The 9,103-nt window shown below is 41.8% G+C and overlaps 1 pseudogene; it reads left to right on the top strand.

Annotated features, from left to right (window-relative positions):
• Positions 1-265: 265 nt before the first annotated feature.
• On the top strand, positions 266-2,552 carry LOC100669740 (heterogeneous nuclear ribonucleoprotein K-like; annotated as a pseudogene).
• The last annotated feature ends 6,551 nt before the right edge of the window (positions 2,553-9,103 follow it).

Below are 9,103 nucleotides of genomic sequence, written 5' to 3'. Positions count from 1 at the left end.
CCCTCGATGAGGTGGATTGACACAGTGGCTGCAACAATGAGTTCAAGCACAATAACAATTGTAAGGATGGTGCAGGACCAGGCAGTGTTTCGTTCTCTTGTGCATAGGGTCTCTATGAGTTGTTACCGACTTGACGGCACCTAACAACAACAACATACAGTAGTGAAGGAGCCCACGTAGTGCAATGGTTAAGCATTTCGCTGCTAATCAAATGTCATCAGTTTGAACCCACCAGCCTGTGTGTGTGTGGGAGGGGAGGGGAAAGAGCCGGCAACCTGTTCACGTAAAAATTACAACCTAGGAAACCCTATAGGATGGCTCTATCCTGTCCTATAGGGTTACTATGAATCAAAATCAACTCGACGGCACAGAACAACAACAACATACAATAGTGAGGAGAAATGACCTAGAGCTATATTCATCAATATGGCTGAATCTCACAAATATAATGTTGATTGGAATATCACATCATAGAGGGCACTCCAGGCAAAAGCACTGCAGACGCCATTATCATCTGTTTCTCTGCTGCACCGATCTCGATGTCTAGCCTGAGCTCTGCTTGTTCGTGGCCTACAGGTGTGTCCCTTTAGTACAAGAAAATGGAAACTGAACAGCCAGAAGAAACCTTCCCCAACGCTGAAACCAATGGTGAATTTGGTAAACACCATGCAGAAGATATGGAAGAGGAACAAGGGTTTAAAAGATCTAGGAACACTGATGAGATGGTTGAGCTGCACATTCTGCTTCAGAGCAAGAATTCTGGGGCAGTGATTGGGAAAGGAGGCAAGAATATTAAGGCTCTTTGTATAGACTACAAAGACAGTGTTTCAGTCCCAGAGGCAGTGGCCCCGAGTGCATGTTATCAGTGCTGGTATTGAAACAATTGGAGAAATTCTTAAGAAAATCATCCCTACCTTAGAAAAGCGCCTGAAGTTGCCATCACCCACAGCAGCCAGCCAGTTCCCATTTGAATCTGATGCTGTGGAATGCTTAAATTACCAACACTATAAAGGAAGTGACTTTGACTGCGAGCTGAGACTGTTGCTTCATCAGAGTCTAGTGGAAGGAATTATTGGGGTCAAAGGTGCTAAAAGCAAAGAACTTCGAGAGAACACTCAGACAACAATCCAGCTTTTCCAGGAATTCCACTGACAGTCATTCTCATTGGAGGAAAGCCGGATAGAGTTGTAGAGTGCATAAAGATCATCCTTGATCATATGTCCGAGTTGCCCATCAAACGATGTTCACAGCCTTATGATCCCAATTTTTTCTATAAAACCTATGATTGTTGTTTTACAGTGATGTTTGGTGACCGGTGTGGATGTCCCGTGGGATTCCCTATACGGGGAAGAGGTGGTTTTAACAGAATGCCTCCTGGTCGGGGAGGGACGTCCCATGCCTCCACCTAGAAGAGATTACGATGATATGAGCCCTCCTTGAGGACCTCCTCCTCCTCCTCCTGGAGAAGGTGGTGGGGGTGGTAGCAGAGCTCAGAATCATCTTCTTCCTCAACCTGCAGGAGAACATCTAATGGCTTATGACAGAAGAGGGAGACCTGGAGACCGTTATGATGGCATGGTTGGTTTCAGTGCTGATGAAACTTGGGATTCTGCAATACATGGAGCCTATTGGAGTGGCAGATGGCTTACGAACCACAGGGCGGCTCCAGATATAATTATTCCTATACAGGGGATCGTGGCTCATGTGGTGATCTTGGTGGACCTATTATTACTACACAACCAAATATTCCCATAGATTTGGCTGGATCTATTATTGGCATAGGTGGTCAGCAGATTAAACAAATCTGTCATGAGTCAGAAGCTTCGATAAAAATTGATGAGCCTTTAGAAGGATCCGAAGATTGGATCATTACCATTAGAGGAACACAGGAGCAGATACAGAATGCACGGTATTTGCTGCAGAACACTGTGAAGCAGTGTTCTGGAACGTTTTTCTAAGACTAGGGAAGAACTGAAGGAGTCCTGCATCTTTAAAAAAAAAAACAAACCAACATTCCTCTGCTTCATATGTGTTCTGCATTTGAGGTGTAGTGAAATCTTTACTGTTCACAAGATGTAATGTTTTAGTTCCTTACAAACAGGGCGGGGCAGGAGGGGGGGAAGGGCATGCAAAAACTAGTGTTGAAATTTTTAAACAGCAGGAGAGCGAGTGAGTTTTATTTTTGGTTTATTGTTGGTGGTTTAAAAAAATCACCCGTGTAATTATTGTGAACACCTTGCTTTTGTGGTCACTGTAACATTTGGGGGGATGGGGTGGGACAGGGAGGAAGAATAACAATAGTCCACATGTCTCTAGCATTCTCTACAGAGCATTATACAAAATGTAATCCTTTTTTGTAAGAAACATTTTATGATTTTTAAAGTAAATTTAGAATCTAAAAAAAAAAAAAGTATCACATCATAGAATACAAAAGTATAATGTTGGTAGGTGCCGTCGAGTGGTTCCAACTCATAGCGACCCATCTGTACAACAGAATCTAACACTGCCTGGTCCTGTGCCATTCTCACAATCATTGCTGTGTTTGAGCTCATTATTGCAGCTGCTGCGTCAATCCATCTCACTGAAGGAGAGTTTTCCTCTTTTTTACTGACCCTCTAGTTTACCAACGTGATTTCCTTTTTCAGTTAAAATAATATAAAAAGCAAGCAATAAATATCTTCGAGATATGATGTAGCAAACCTATAAAGAAAAGTAAGGGTATGCTAAACACAAAACTTAGGATAGTAGCTACTTTTCAGAATGAGAAGGGCAAAGAAGAGACTTTCAGCAGTGTTTGTAACGTCTCTCTTAAACCTGGTGGTGGATATGAGTCTTCACTTTATTACTCTTTATATCCTACATACATGTCATATATATTCCTTTATATGAAATATTTTATAATTTCAGAATGTATTGTGGTGTAATGGATTGCTTTTTGTGTGCCCTTTCTAGCCATGGTCTTGTAACTCCCAGATGATTGGGTGGGACTGTGTGATATGGTAATTGTGGTCCACCAAAGGGATTGGTCAGTTTTTCTAGTCTGTTGGGCTTCACATGAGCCACCCCAGAGGCAGGAAAGAGAAAAGGCCACCACCACCAAGGAAAGAGAGACCAGCAGGAGAGAGCCACAGGAGACGGTGCAGCGGGCTTCCCAGCCTACAAAGCAAGAAACCTGAGCGCCAGGGAGAAGCCTATGCCTGACCCACGAATTTGGGATTTGCCAGCCTCCACAATGGCATGAGCCATTTCCTTTATATGGTTTTGTGAGGAGTTGCAGCGAATTAGGGAACCCAAAGACAGGAGGGAGAGTACTGAAGGGAGAGGGAGTAGTGATGTTAGAGATGATGGAGTGGTCCAGCTGTTCGGAAGAGTTGGACATTTGGGATATCTTTAACTTCCACCTCATAGGAGAGGATCTCACCCTCACCAAGGAAGAAGAACCAAGAGTGTGTCCTTTGTATCCAGGATCCCTGTGCTGAGAAGCTCCTGGAACCAGGAGACCAAGAGAGAGAGCTGTAACAGTGAAGATGGAGAGAAGCAGTGGCAGAGGAACTGCAGCAGGAGAGACCAGCAGGAGACAGCATGGTGTGCTTCCTGGCCCACAGAATGAGAAAGCTGCATGCCTTCAGGCCAGAGGCTTGCTGGCAGAGTAGGGTGCCTCCAGGCACTTGGTGGAGCTAAGTGTGCTGACCCACGGAGCTAGAGCTGAGTGCCTTTGGGCTGAGGCTCACTGGTGGGGTGCCTCTGGGCACTTTTAGGCAGAGCGGAGGCCAAGGGGCCAAAGGCCAGAGAGAGACCTGCCTGTGGCTGAGAAGAGGCTGTCCTGATGGAAGAACTATATCCTGAGCATTCCTGAATCTGAGTTGTAACCTGTTACTTCCCTAATAAACGCCATAATTGTGAGTGTTCTCTGTGAGTTCTGTGTGGCCATTACAATGAATTATCAAACCCAGGAGAGAGGTAGTACCATGGGAGGGATGGTTGGTGTCAGGATTGGTAAAGATGGCAGAGAGAGGAGGCATGTCTGATCTCCACTTCATAGGAATTAGCCTTAGGCTGTTACTCTTGATTCTCCTTACCCCTAGTGAAGTTAGAGGAGGTCAGATGCTGCCCCAATGCCATTCTTACATCTATTTATGTGAAATATCTAGGGTAGTGTCATGGACTGAATTGTTGTTGTTGTTAGGTGCTGTTGAGCCGGTTCCAACTCATAGCGACCCTATGCACAACAGAACGAAACACTGCCCAGTCCTGAGCCATCCTTAAAATTGTTGTTATGCTTGAGCTCATTGTTGCAGCCACTGTGTCGCAGGTGGATTGACACAGATGGACTGAATTATGACCTCCCAAGAATATGTGTATCAATTTGGCTGGGCCACGATTCCCCATGTTGTGTGGTTGTCCTCCATTTTGTGATTGTAATTTTACGTTGAGAGGATTAGGGTGAGATTGTAACACCACCCTTACCCAGGTCCCATCCCTGATCCAATGTAAAGGGAGTTTCCTTGGGGTGTGGCCTGCACCACCTTTTATCTCTCAAGAGATAAAAAGGAAAGGGAAGCAAGCAGAGAGTTGGGGACTTCATACCACCAAGAAAGCAGCACCGGGAGCAGAGCACATCCTTCGGACCTGGGGTACCTGTGCCTGAGAAGCTCCTCAACCATGGGAAGATTGAGGATAAGGACCTTGCTCCAGAGCCGACAGAGAGAGAAAGGCTTCTCCTGGAGCTGACGCCTTGAATTTGGACTTTTAGCTACTTTACTGTGAGGAAATAAATTTCTCTTTGTTAAAGCCATCCATTTGTGGCATTTCTGTTATGGCCGCACTAGATGACTAAGACAGGTAGGCAAGTGTATACAGACCAAAATTTATTAGTGATTACCAGAGGTAGTAGGGAGGGGAAAAGGGAAACTCAGTGTTTGGGGATACTAAGCTTCTGTTAGAGGTGATGGGAAAATTTGGAAATGGAAAATGGTAATGGTTAAACAGCATGATAAATGTAACTAATGTAACTAAATTGTACACATTAAGAATGTTGAAATGGCAAATAATTTGTTATGTATATATTTACCACAATTAAAAAAATTTTTTTTCTTGAATTTTGATTTCACTGAGAGGTAAATGGAAACCCTGGTGGAGTAGTGGTTAAGAGTTTGGCTGCTAACCAAAAGGCTGGCAGTTCGAATCCACCAGGCGCTCCTTGGAAACCCTGTGGGGCAGTTCTATTTTGTCCAGTAGGGTCGCTATAAGTCGAAATTGACTCAACGGCATTGGGTTTGGTTTTTATTTTTTTTGTGTGAGAAATAAATATTAATCTTGATATGAGTTAATAAAAATTACATTACTGTGTAAGTACAATTTTTAAATATTGAACTGGTATTTTTAAAAATGTGTTCTCATAGTGTTCTCTTCCGTCTTCTGGTAGAATTTGTCTAATATTGGTGTCATTTCTTCCTTAAATGTTTGATAGACTGCACAGATGACGCAGTGTCTTGTTGGGTGCTATCAAGTTGGTTTGACTCATAGTGACCTTATGTACAACAGAATGAAACATTGCCCAGTCCTGCGCTATCCTCACAGTTGTTGCTATGTTTGAGCTTATTGCAGTCACTGCGTCAATCCATCTTGTTAAGGGTCTTCCTCTCTTTTGCTGACCCTCTACTTTACCAAGCATCATGTCCTTCTCCAGGGATTGGTCCCTCCTGATAACGTGTCCAAAGTAAGCAAGATGAAGTCTCACCATCCTTGCTTCTAAGGAGCATTCTGGCTGTACTTCTTCCAAGACAGATTTGTTTGTTCTTCTGGAAGTCCATGGTATATTCAATATTCTTCTTTCTACTCTATGTACTGTTTCTTCTCATTTTGAGTCAAGCCACATCAGCAAATGAAGGTACCAAAAACTACTCCATCCACATTATTAAGGTCAACACTGCTTTGAGGAGGAAGCTCTTCCTCAGTCGTAGGAGTCTAACCTGAGGGGCTCATCTTCCAGCACTATATCAAACAGTGATCTGCTGCTATCCATAAGGTTTTCACTAGCTAATTTTTTTTAGAAGTGGATCGCTAGATCCTTTTTCCTAGTCTGTGTTAGTCTGGAAGCTCTGTCCTCCATGGGTGACTCCTCTGGTATTTCAAATACTCATGGTATAGTCGTTGGAAGATTGATCAATTGTGTTATTTAAATCGCCCTATATTTTTACTTTTTTATTAGACTATGTGATGTCTCACAGATCTTGGATACCCTATTCTGTCCCCCTCCCCCCCTTTTTTGTTTCAGTATGGATTCTTTCTGTAGATCAGATCACTAATTCTTAATGTTGAGTTTCAATCTGCTGTTAAGTACATCTGGATATTGTACTTTTTATTTCTACCATTCCAATTTGATTATTTTGTACAGTTTCCACGTCTCTGCTGAAATTTCCCAGCTCTTCACACATGCTTCCCACCTTTTCTACTAGATCCATTATTGACTGGCCAGGCTAGAAAGGAAATGTTGTGAAATTACAGCCCACTCCAGCCGGAGGGTGGAATACGAAACCATGGTCCAGCAGGTGGTATCCATACGGAGCATGGTGGATGCCATTTTTTGAGTTATTACTTATATTGTTCAGTCATTGAGATAAACATTAAACTTATTACTTCTAATACTAATGGGTATTATTAGCATACAGAAGAGGAGGTTGGGGTATTGAGAGAGGATGTGACTTGCCCAAGATCTCATTTATTAAGAGAGAGAGTTGCAGTCTCCTGACTGGTTTCATATTAAAGTCATGACCAGAAGCTTGGAGTGGTAACTCAGCACTCTTCTAGCATAGTCTCTTTCCTGTGCTCCAAAATAATTATTTCACACTTTGCTTTTTTCTCAAACCTTTTTAACTCCTCCATCTCCGCTGTCAGCTGATACCCTTGCCTCTTGTTGAATACAATCAAAATAATTGGATATGAACTCTTTAGACTTCCTGCCACCAAACACATCAGTTTACCTGCCCCTATTCTCTGGTTCCCGTACTGTGAATAAAATGTTGTTGTTCCTGCCAAAGGCTAGCTGCTCCACTTTTGCTCTGACCAGCTCTCTCACCTCAGAAACTTGCTTCCTGAATTGTCTCTTCTCTTTTCTACATCAAGACTTTTTTTTTAATGAATCATTCTCATTTCATTTACACATAGTCTTATGTTTTGTCCTGGGAAACTGTCAACGTATATTCCTTTTCCCTCTTTAACCCTGTTTCTCTGCTTCACTTCATAGTCAGCGATCTTGAATGAGGGTGTCTGTAATTTCTCCCTCCCGTCTGCACTTCATGTTTTTTCCTCAAATTCTTCTTCCTACAAATTAACTTATGTCCTTACCACTTCCCCACATATGCTTTCCAGAATGTTAATGGTACCTATTTTGACAAATAAGGAGTCCTGGTAACACAGTGGTTAAATGCTTGGCTGCTAACTGAAAGGTTGGCAGTTTGAACCCAGCAGCCGTCCAATGGGCAAAAGATGTGGCAGTCTGCTTCCATAAAGATTACAGCTATGGGGCAATTCTACTCTGTCGTATAGGATTACTATGAGTCAGAATCGACTTGATGGCACACAACAAACAATATGTTAACAAATCCAGTAGTCAATTCTCACTTCTTATCCTGATAAGAGGCAGTTACTTATGGTCCAGTAGGCCGCTTTTTCCTTCTGCAAACTTTTTTTTTTTTTTTTAACATTGTGGACACAAAATTCTGAGATGTCTTTCTGGCTTAGTGGTCACTTCTTTTGAGTCCACTGTGCTTGCTCCTTGTCTACTTGAATTCTAAATGCAGAATGTCCTAAGACTTCTACCTGGGCCCTTTCCCTTCTCTAGCTGCAGTCTCTCCACTGGTGATTACATCATGACCCATAATTTAAAATACCGTGTCCCATCCAAATTGGTAAGGAAGAAGTAAAAGTACCCCTATTTGAGATGATATGATCTTATACACAGAAAATCCCAAAGAATCCACAAGAAAACTACTGGAACAAATAGAAGATTTCAGCAAAGTATCAGGATATAAGATAAACATACAAAAATCAGTTGGATTCCTCTGCACCAACAAAGAGAACTTCGAAGAGGAAATTACCAAATCAATACCATTTACAATAGCCCCCAAGAAGGTACAATACTTAGGAATAAATTTAGCCAGAGACATAAAAGACCTATACAAAGAAAACTACAAGCCATTACTGCAAGAAACCAAAAGAGACCAACATAGGTGGAAAAATATATCTTGGTCATGGATAGAAAGACTCAACATTGTGAAAATGTCAGTTCTACCCAAAGCAATCTGCAGATACAATGCAATCTTGATCCAAATTCTAACAACAATTTTTAATGAGATGAATAAAAAAATCACCAATTTCACGTGGAAAGCGAAGAGGCCCCAGATAAGCAAAGCATTACTGAAGAAGAAGAACAAAGTGAGAGGCCTCACATTACCTGATTTTAGAAACTGTTATACTGCCACCATAGTCAAAACAGCCTGGTACTGGTACAACAACAGATACATAGACCAATGGAAGAATTGAGAATCGAAATGAAAATTCATCCACCTCTGAGCAGCTGGTATTTGACAAAGGCCCCAAGTCCATTAAATGGGGGAAAAGACAGTCTCTTTAACAAATGGTGCTGGCATAACTGAATATCCACCTGCAAAAAAAAGAAACAAGACCCATACCTCACACCATGCACAAAAACTAACTCAAAATGGATCAAAGACCTAAATATAAAATCTAAAATGATAAAGATCATGGAAATAAAAATAGGGACAATACTTGGAGCCCTAATACGTGGTATAAAAGGATACAAAACATTACTGACAATGTATAAACACCAGAAGAGAAACTAGATAACTGGGATCTCCTAAAAATCAAATGCTTATGCTCATCCAAAGACTTCACCGAAAGAGTGAAAAGGCAACCTATAGATGGAAAAAAAAATTTGCTATGACGTATCCAATAAGGGTCTAATCTCTAATATTTACAAGATACTACAAAACTTCAACAACAAAAAGACCAATAATCCAATTAAAAAATGGGCAAAGGATACGAACAGGCACTTCACCAAAGAAAACATTCAGGCAGCTAA

Source organism: Loxodonta africana, chromosome 11, assembly GCF_030014295.1.
Source record: "Loxodonta africana isolate mLoxAfr1 chromosome 11, mLoxAfr1.hap2, whole genome shotgun sequence".
Taxonomy (NCBI): domain Eukaryota; kingdom Metazoa; phylum Chordata; class Mammalia; order Proboscidea; family Elephantidae; genus Loxodonta; species Loxodonta africana.
Note: the sequence above shows the minus strand (reverse complement) of the source record. Positions and strands in the feature narration are given on the sequence as shown.